This window comes from Mus caroli, unplaced genomic scaffold (assembly GCF_978045245.1).
Source record: "Mus caroli unplaced genomic scaffold, Mus_caroli_1 scaffold_14, whole genome shotgun sequence".
Classification (NCBI taxonomy): Eukaryota; Metazoa; Chordata; class Mammalia; order Rodentia; family Muridae; genus Mus; species Mus caroli.
In genome coordinates, this window is record NW_028227269.1 from 63,981,788 (window position 1) to 63,991,951 (window position 10,164).

Below are 10,164 nucleotides of genomic sequence, written 5' to 3' on the forward strand. Positions count from 1 at the left end.
AACATACCATATTTTATTTATCAACTCACATGTTAATGGAGATTTAGGTTTACTCTGTAACTTGGCTATTATGAATACAGGAGCAAGAAAGATGGATGCACAGGTATCTTTAGGATCTGTTGATTTAGAGTTCTTTGGATATATTCATAGCATTGCAATAGATATAGTTTAATTTTTAATCTTGGGAGCCCTCAATTGTGGCTCCATAGAAGCTGGATTTACAGAAGCGGGGATGGAAGAGAGAGAAAGGTATATAACAAAGTTGACCCAAGGTAAAGAACCCAGTTGATATTAAGTAGGTGGGGTGTAGATAGGTATACACATATTTAGGTAGATATGGAGTATTTCTGCAGAAGAGAAATGTAGGGAGGGCCAGATTTGTGCAGTATGGTTTGGGCATAAAAATGGGAAGACCTGGGATCTCTATCTTTTACCCTGATACAAGTCTCTAATTCTGTGTCTGTTGTGAATGAACTGTTTGGTTCAAATCATCTTCTGTCATACACTTTCAACTGAAGGAGGAATAAAAATTTTTGAAGACACATTATGCTTTGGGGAAGAAAGTCTAAGATTTGATGAACTTGTTCAGGATGTCCTTCCCTCCTGACATCCTTCCATCCTACCATCCCTCCATCCCTCTATTTCTCCATTCTTCCCTCCATTCCACCCACCATCCTTCCATGTCACCATCTCTCCATTCCACCATCCCTCTCCCCATCCCTCCATCCCACTGTCCCTCTCTCCATTCCACCACCCCTCCATCCCACCACACCTCTCTCCATCCCACCATTCCTCTCTCCATCCATCCTTCTTGTTTCCCACTTCTTTTCCTCTCTCCTTCCTTTCTGTTTCATTTTGTGGACATTTATGTTACTACATTTCATAAGTTTCCAAAGAAATCTACTTATTTTGCCACAGGTAGGAAAATAACACATCTACTTATCTTATCTTAAATCCAAACCATTAAAGAGTTCATACTTTATCCTAGAATGTCTAGTTCTAAAACAATTGTTTTGTGATTATAAATGATCTCTTAACAGCAGACATTGTCCATGGAACAACATTTTCCTGTAGGTAAGATACTAAGAACAATGTTTTTGGAATGAGTGTCATCTGTATAGGATCTCCATGAACGTCAGCATTCCTGCTTCCCCAGTTCACCACATCAGGATGCTTGTTTTCCTAAGCCTTCACCAATAATTACAATTTTGAACTTTTAAATATTTTCCAATCTTTCATTTGAAAAGTAGCATTTGCTATACATTTCATTTGGCATTTTCTTAGCTAATGGTGAATCTACAAATTGTAGGAGGCAATCATAGCATCTTTTCAAGAAAATTGCCAACATCAACCAGTTTTATCAACTTCAACTTTCTCCTTTAGGAGAAAGGAGAAAGAATATTTCATGTGTAGTTCCTAAGGAAAAGAAACAGCTAGAAAGATTTTCCTGGGTGGTGGCATAATGTACCATCTCTAATGCATACTGGAATTTGTGACGTAGATGCTTATGTTCAGTTGGTGAAGTTCTGGATTCCCTGGGTGTTCCATTTTGCTCAAGGATTCTCTAACAGAAATGTGTGCTAATACATGGAGTTTCAGTCATCTGACAGTTATCACTCAGCTGTAGCTGTATTTCCCAAGATAAGTTGAACTCAGAGCAACTTTAATTTCTCAGTATTTGCTGAAGAAGAGTGCAGTCTGCTTTAACATGATTGTCTATATACGGTAGCTCTCTGTGAATGGCAAAGAGTGACAGGGACCACTGCACAAACAACAGTAACATTTACTTTGGAATTGTCGTTCAGTGTATTCTTTCCTGAGCTGCAGTGACATTAGCTACTTGGGTGTCTTTATTGCCCTTCCTTATGGAGGTGGTTTACAAAATTTTGAAATGACCAGACAGGGCCAAGTCACATACTTTCTATCTTTCAAGTGGATGAAGGAAAAAAACCAATCTAGCTCGTTATGAAGGTTTCTCTTTAAGTTTCAGTCTTCTGTTCTTCATATAAAGCCATCCACTTATTTTTATTTTTATTTCATTTTTTGCCAATGAGTCCTCAATGTGCAGTTTGCGAATGTGAACTGAACACTTCACCCCCAGTGGAGAGAACAAGATAATTTGGAAGAGATTCAATTCTGAACCCGCTCTTATCAGGTTTGCTTTATTAGCTTTGGTGTCTGGATATACACAGTGCTCTGTATTAGCTTTAGTGTCTGGATATACACAGTACACTGTACTCCTGCTGCAAGCAGGGCTGATGTTAGGAGGAAAAACATTCTTTGCCCTTGAGAAACCTTCAAAGTGAGTGAAAATTGCTGGGATACCCACTCTGGGAAGCAATTTGTAAACCTTCGGGCCTTGGCATTCACTGTCGCTCCTTGCAGACACTGGCCTTCCTTCTGCATCATATTCTTTATGCGTCTTGTTATGTTAGAAGAGTTATTTTGTTTGCTGTAGGAGGCTCAGGGGTATGGTCTGAGGAGAGTGTCAGAATGCCACAGAAAATGTAATCCAGCAAGCAGGGACAACACATAAATGTAGAGAAAAGTCTAGAGAAAGATGCTCATCGGCTAAGTGTCTCCTTATTGCTTTTCCTGTAGTTATTTCTCTACAACCTTCCTGGAGACTGTTTCTGCCTCTCACTTCAATCAACGACCAGCCGTATTTATATTCTATTAAGAATAACCCACCTCTTCTTGTTCCAAAATAAAATCTGTGCACATACATAAATTGTTCTAATGTGAGATTATCACATATATTTTGCCTGTTGTTTACATGTATTAAGTTATTATGCTGTACTCATAATTGTGTAGGAAGCAGAAGTCCTGAATGAATACATATTGTTGACATGGGAACAGCCATGTCAAGGACCAAGGCCTCAGACCATGGGAAACTGCTAAAGCCTTTCCCCTAAGATGAGACTCCAAGTGAGGGCAAAGCCTTCCTTTGGTTTGAGTGACATGTTGACAGTGTGCCACCATGTTCAGGAAAGGTTGGCCAGAGTGCAAAAGCTAGCAACTGCAGCTTCCTCTTCCCAGGTTGTAGCCTGAGTCTGCTCTCCTACAGAGATGTCCTCCTGAGAGTGTTTAACCCCTCCTCTAGGCTGTACCTAATACACATGCTAAAGTTCTGAGTTGTTGCCTAGTGGGGTGTGCTCCATTAAAGCAAGAATAACCTGTCTGCTCCCAGCTTTTCTGTATGTGTATCTGTTCTTTCTTTATCCCCCTGTGACCCCTAGTCTGGGTCAAGGGTCCAAGCTGCATAGAATGCAGCATAAATATGTACGATTTAAAAAAAATAAAATAATTTTGAATGGAGAAACACAAGCAAAATATAAAAGCGTTATTGGCAATTTTCTCTGGACGTCACATAATGTTGCATAAATGTTTAATGATCTGAACTGAGTGAAATATTCCCCAAGGATCCCTGGGCATAGACTACTTAGTGTTGATGTACTCTGTATGTTTTCTAATATAATGTTCTCTCTAAATTCTTTACTTTAACATTTGAAAATTTATTAATTTATTATTAAAAAAAACCTTTTTATTGTTTCTTTGTGTATTTCATATCATGGACCTCAGTCCCTAATGTGACCCAATGTGTCCCCCACGGTAGACCTTTTTGTCTACACTTCTTTGCTTGAAAATGTTCACTGCAATGACGCCTTTGTCTGGTACAAGGCCTCTGGCTTCTGTGACTCTATCAATACTGGACCCTTACTGGGTCTCCTCTCTCATATCCTGTTGCTGTCCCATGTCATGGCATCTTGTAGTTTTGGATCTGTAGACCTGTTGCTTCATGTACTCCAGCAGTTCATCATGGAGTAGATGTTGGGGTGGACTAATTCAAAGCCTGCCAACTTTCCTGTACACAGACCACTGGACAAGCTTTCTTGTTCTGTCACCAGCAAGGGACAGAGCCAACTATCCTGCTTTCATGCCCTCTGGGCTGGCTCAACTGTACACATGCCATCAGGGCCAGTTCTACTGTGCTGCCCAGGAGAGATGCAAGCCCGACCTCTCAAGTACTGTAGCAGGAGAGGACCAGGGTCAGTTTACTCACTCTCTTGACTATGTGGGTCAGACTTTCAGTCTGCCAGAGGTGGTGAGGGACTAGGGAGGTAAGGAGGCCAACTTTCCCTTGTCTGCACCACCACAGAGCAGACGAGAGTCAAAATCAGCTCTGCTGTGCTCATACCATCTGGGCTGGCTCTCCTACAATCTCTGCATCCAAGGCCAGCTCTACTGTGCTGCCCAGGTGAGATGTAGTGGGAACCACTCTTCCGTATACTGCAGTAAGTAAGGGACAGGGACAGTTCTCCCACTCTCACGATCCCAGGGCCAGGTCTTTTATCTGCTACTGGTGGTGAGGATCAAGAGGGGAGGAGTATATCTCTTCCTAATCCATGCCACCTCATGGAAGACCAGTGGTAGGCTCAGCTCTCCTCAGGGCAGCTCACACAGAACTTCTGTAATGTGTTTGGTTGCTTTCTGTTCTCCCAAGTACTGCGGGTGACTGAGGGCAGGTGTCAACTCTCTTGCTCTTATGCACCAGGGCCAGATTTTCCATGATGTAGAGCCAACCCTACACAGCCCTGAGACATCAATTTATCTCCTTGTAGCAGCCCAGACCAGGGATATCTCTTGACATTTGATGTTATCAGACCCCTGCTGCTTCAGGGCTATAGACCCAGATGTGGTGCTAGGTGGTAGCTCAGGTCATTACCCCACCATGGTCCCATCTGGCATCACCAACTACTCACATCAGGCTGTTCCTCACTACCCTTGAGTCTCCAGTTTTGCCTCCCTTCATTGCACCTACATCCTTCAGTTTCTCTCTTTTCCATTTCTCCACCACTTACTTGTTCCTCTTAGTGGCACTCTGGGTCTCTGAGTATATGAGATCATCTCAGGAGTAGACTGAGGAGTGCTATGCCCTTCTTGTGCATTAAGGCACTGAACAGAGGTCTTCTAGGGCATGGTCTGTCCCTTACCCTAGGCCTGTAAGGCACAAAACTGGTGGTCACCTTAGGCAAATTCCCTGTCCAGGCCCTCTGGAGACTGACTCCTGGTCCATCTTAGACTTGCTTTTTTTTCAGGGAATATTAGGCTGCTAATCACTCTGATGTTCATGGGTCAGAACACTGAGCATAGACATAGTCACTCTCCTCTCTGCCACCTATTGACACACATATGACACAGTGGACACACCTGCAAAGCCTCTAGGGGCAGTGAATTTATTTTTATAAGAAAGGCAAATAGTCAATAGGTCTATTGGTTTAGAGGCAACAGATATTTACTTTTACACAGTAGTCTGATATAGAAGCAAAGGAACTGATTTGAGGAGATAAAAACATTAAAATATGATTATATTAATAAGCATGGATGCTAGCTGATCACTGGTTCAGAGTAGATGCTTGTAACCCTCTGAAATCCTAACATGGAAACTCTGTCCCCCTTGGGGATAGTACTAGAAAATCACACTCCAAGGTCACAACAGGAAGTGAAGGTCTTGAGAGTTAGGTGCATCATCTCTGAATGAAAACAGATCCAGGAGTCCTCTACTGTATGTATGTTGGGGGCCTCCTATCAGCTGGGGGATGCTACCTGTTTGGTGGTCCATTGTTTGAGAGATCTCGGGGGTCCAGATTACTTGAGACTGCAGGTCCTCCTACAGGGTCATCCTTCTCAGCTTCTTTCAGTCTTCCCTAATTCAACAACAGGAGTCAGCTTCTTCTGTCCATTGGTTGGGTGCAAATATCTGCATCTGACTCTTCAGCTGCTTGTTGGGTCTTTCACAGGGCAGTTATAATAGGTCCCTTTTTGTGAGCACTCCATAGCCTCAGTAATAGTGTCAGGCCTTGGGACACCCCTTGAGCTGGATCCCACTTTGGTCCTGTCTTTGCACATTCTTTTCCTCAGGCTCCTCTCAATTTTCATCCCTGCAATTCTTTCAGACAGAAACAACTATGGTCAGAGGTGTGACTATGGGATGGCAACGCCATTCCTTACTTGATGTCCTGTCTTCCTGCTGGAGGTGGGCTCTATAAGTTCCCTCTCCCTACTGTCAGACATTTCATCAAAGTTCCCCCCCAATGAGTCCTGGGAGTTTTTCACCTCCCAGGTGCCTGCGGGGGGGGGGGGGGGGCAACCTCCTATTTCCTTAGGTTGCCTGTTGGCTCTCAGGGCTTCAGTCCTATTCTCTCACCCAATACCAGATCAGGTTACCCTCTACCCCCCACTGCCCCCTCACCCTATCCACTTTCTCTCCCAATCCCCTCCCTCCCTCCTCCTCCCTCCCCACTTGTGATTGCTTTCTTCTCTCTCCCAAGTGAGACTGAGGGGTCTTCCCTTGGGTACTTCATCTTGTTGAACCTTTTGATTTTTGCTGACTGTATCTTGTGTGTTCTGTATGGGCCTTTTCTTTTCTTTTCTTTTCTTTTCTTTTCTTTTCTTTTCTTTTCTTTTCTTTTCTTTTCTTTTCTTTTCTTTTCCTTTCCTTTCCTTTCCTTTCCTTTCCTTTCCTTTCCTTTCCTTTCCTTTCCTTTCCTTTCCTTTCCTTTCCTTTCCTTTCCTTTCCTTTCCTTTCCTTTCTTTTCTTTTCTTTTCTTTTCTTTTCTTTTCTCTCTTTTCCTTTTTCTTTTTTTGGGGGGCTAATATCAATTTATTAGTGATTACATACCATGCATGTCCTTTTGGGTCTGAGTTACCTCACTCAGGATGATATTTTCTAGTTCATCCATTTTCCTGCAAAAGTCAGGATGTCCTCATTCTTTTTTTTTTTTTTAATATTTTTATTACATATTTTCCTCAATTACATTTCCAATGCTATCCCAAAAGTTCCCCATAGCGCCCCCCACTTCCCTACCCACCCATTCCCATTCTTTTGGCCCTGGCATTCCCCTATATTGGGGCATGTAAAGTTTGCAAGTCCAACGGGCCTCTCTTTCCATTGATGGCCGACTAGGCCATCTTTCGATACATATGCAGCTAGAGACAAGAGCTCCGGGGTTCTGGTTAGTAGGATGTCCTCATTCTTAATCCCTGAGTAGTATTCCATTGTGTAAATGAACCACATTTTCTGTATCCATTCTTTTCTCAAGGGACATCTAGCTTGTTTTCAGCTTCTAGCTATCACAAATAAGGCCACTATGAACATAGTGGAACAGGTGCCCCTGTGACATGGTGGGGCAACTTTTGGGTATATTCCCAATAGTGGTATAGCTGGGTCAGTTGGGGGACTGTAGGGAGGAGGTGTGGGATGTAGAGCAGTCAGAGGATGGATGGGGAGGGGTGTGAAATGGAATATGGAGTGTAAAAAATGAATTACAAATAAAATTAAATTAAAAAAAAAAGAGACTGGAAGCCCCAGGGAGTTTAGAGGTCAGGTGGGGTGGGGAGTGGGGACATCCACGTGGAGACAGGGGTGTGGGAAGGAGGTATGAGATGTGGAATAGTCAGAGGGTGGACAGTGGTGGGAGTAGGGGAAATAAAATATGGAGTTTAAATAAATATCGACAATGAAAAAATAGAAATTCTCAACATCCTTAGTCATCAGGGAAATGCAAATCCAAACAACCCTGAGATTCCACCTCATACCAGTCAGAATGGCTAAGATCAAAAACTCAGGTGACAGCAGATGCTCGTGAGGATGCAGAGAAAGGGGAACATTCCTCCATTTCTGGTGGGATTGCAAGCTGGTACAACCACTCTGGAAATCAGTCTGGTGGTTCCTCAGAAAATTGGACATAGTACTACCAGAGGACCCAGCTATACCACTCCTGGGCATATACCAGAAGATGCTCCAACATGTAATAAGGACACATGCTCCACTATGTTCATAGCAGCCTTATTTATAATAGCCAAAAGCCAGAAAGAACCCAGATGTCCCTCAACAAAGGAATGGATACAGAAAATATGGTACATTTACACAATGGAGTACTACTCAGCTATTAAAAACAATGAATTTATGAAATTATTAGGCAAATGGATAGATCTGGAGGATATCATCCTGAGTGAGGTAGCCCAATTACAAAAGAACACACATGGTATGCACTCACTGATATGTGCATATTAGCCCAGAAGCTTGGGATACCCAAGATACAATTCACAGACCAAATGAAGCTCAAAAAGAAGGAAGACCAAAGTATGGATATTTTGGTCCTTCTTATAAGGGGGAACAAAATACCCATGGGAGGAGATACAGGGACAAAGTGTGGAGCAGAGACTGATGGAAAGACCATCTACAGACTCCCCCACCTGGAGATCCATCCCATATACAATCACCAAACCCAGACACTATTGTGGATGCTGACAGAATACTTATAGACAGGGTTAACATAACTCTGTATCTGAAATTTCAAAATGAATAGTATAATTATTTGGCCTGATGCTAATCTGGGCACTCAAAATTGGTTGTCTCAGAGAAGAGGGTTCCCACATAGACACTAAGTGACCCTGCCTCTAGTTAACTGTAATTGGTAAATAAAGATGTCATAAGCTAATAGCTGGGAAGAAGAAACATCTGTGGGTTTAGGTTTTCAGGCTTGGGACCATGAGGAGAACGAACATACATGAGAGAAGAAAGGAGAAGTAGCATGGCAACGTGACCATGTAGGCTGGCCAACTGGAGTTAAGAGCAGCTCAGATGGAACATAGTAAATAGTAAATAATAACTTGGGGTTATCAATAGGAAACTAGACTCCAACAGCACGGAGGGTAAGCAGCTGCCCAGCTATTGTGCTGCTTCAGGCATCTTGTAAATAGAAAGGCTGTGAGTGTATTACTCATTCGGGAACTCAATAACAAAGGTGGGGTAGAAATCCAGGGCAAGGATTTTAATATTTTCTACTATGAAACAGAATGCAGTCTCAACAGAAAAATGAGACTATTTTTATGATTGACATTCCTGAAAGTTCTGGATCTACTTGATATGTCAAAAAAAAAAATCCATACCTGCAGTATGAAATATGGCAAAAAGCAAAGGTGTTTCAGGAATCTAACAAACCAACCCCTTGGAGATCAATGGCAAACACTTCTTTTTGTTAGTTTATATTAACTATACAAAAGCATGGATTTATTCTGACACTTAATTATGCTTTTAACTCTCTTTGACATATTTACCTTACCTTTCTCTCTCTCTTTGGTCCCCACAAAGACCTTCGCTTCATGTTGTGACCTTGAAGTGTGATATTCTAGTACTATTCCCAAGGGGGACAGTTTCAATGTTAGAATTTCAGAGGGGCACAAGCATCTACTCTGAACCAGTGATCAGCTAGCATCCATGCTTATTAATATAATCCTCTTCTTAATGTTCTTTCTCCTCAAATCTGTTCCTTTGCTTCTATATCAGACTACTGTGTAGAAGTAAAAATCTATTGCTTCTAAACCAATCAACCTATTGACTATTTGCCTTTTTTATAAAAATAACTTCACTGCCCCTAGAGACCTTGGAGGTGTGGCCGCTGTGTCATATGTGTGTCAATAGGTGGCAGAGAGGAGAGTGACTATGTCTATGCTCAGTGTTCTGACCCATGAACATCAGAGTGATTAGCAACCTAACATCCCCTGAAAAAAGCAAGTTTAAGATGGACCAGGAATCAGTCTCCAGCCTGGACAGTGAATTAGCCTAAGGTGACCACAGTCTTGTGCCTTACAGTCTTGTGCCTAGGGTAGGGGACAGACCATGTCCTAGATGACCCCTGTTCAGTGCCATAATACACAAGAAGGGCATAGCACTCCTCAGTCTACTCCTGAGATGATCTCATATACTCAGAGACCCAGAGTGCCACTAAGAGGAACAAGTAAGTGGTGGAGAAATGGAAGAGAGAGAAACTAAAGGATGTAGGTGCAATGAAGGGAGACAGAACTGGAGAGTCAACGGTAGTGAAGAACAGCCTGATGTGAGTAGCTGGTGATGCCAGATGGGACCATGGTAGGGTAATGACCTGAGCTACCACCTAGGTAGCCACATCAGGGTCTATAGCCCTGCAGCAGCAGGGGTCTGATAACATTCAATATCAGGAGATATCCTTGGTCTGGGCTGCTGCAAGGATATAAATTGATGTCTGAGGGCTGTGTAGGATTGGCTCTGCCAGTGCATGACAAATGCAGAATTGGATGTTTATTGTCATCCATTGGACTGAGCACAGGGTCCCTATTGAA

The 10,164-nt window shown here is 42.7% G+C and overlaps 2 non-coding genes across 2 annotated transcripts; one reads left to right on the forward strand and one right to left on the reverse strand.

Annotated features, from left to right (window-relative positions):
- Positions 1 to 5,101: 5,101 nt before the first annotated feature.
- LOC115032853 (small nucleolar RNA SNORA17) lies at positions 5,102 to 5,233 on the reverse strand. The gene has a single exon (XR_003838512.1). It is a non-coding gene; the product is annotated as a small nucleolar RNA SNORA17 (small nucleolar RNA).
- A 4,200-nt stretch (positions 5,234 to 9,433) lies between these two features.
- On the forward strand, positions 9,434 to 9,565 carry LOC115032854 (small nucleolar RNA SNORA17). Its single transcript, XR_003838513.1, has one exon. It is a non-coding gene; the product is annotated as a small nucleolar RNA SNORA17 (small nucleolar RNA).
- Positions 9,566 to 10,164: the final 599 nt, after the last annotated feature.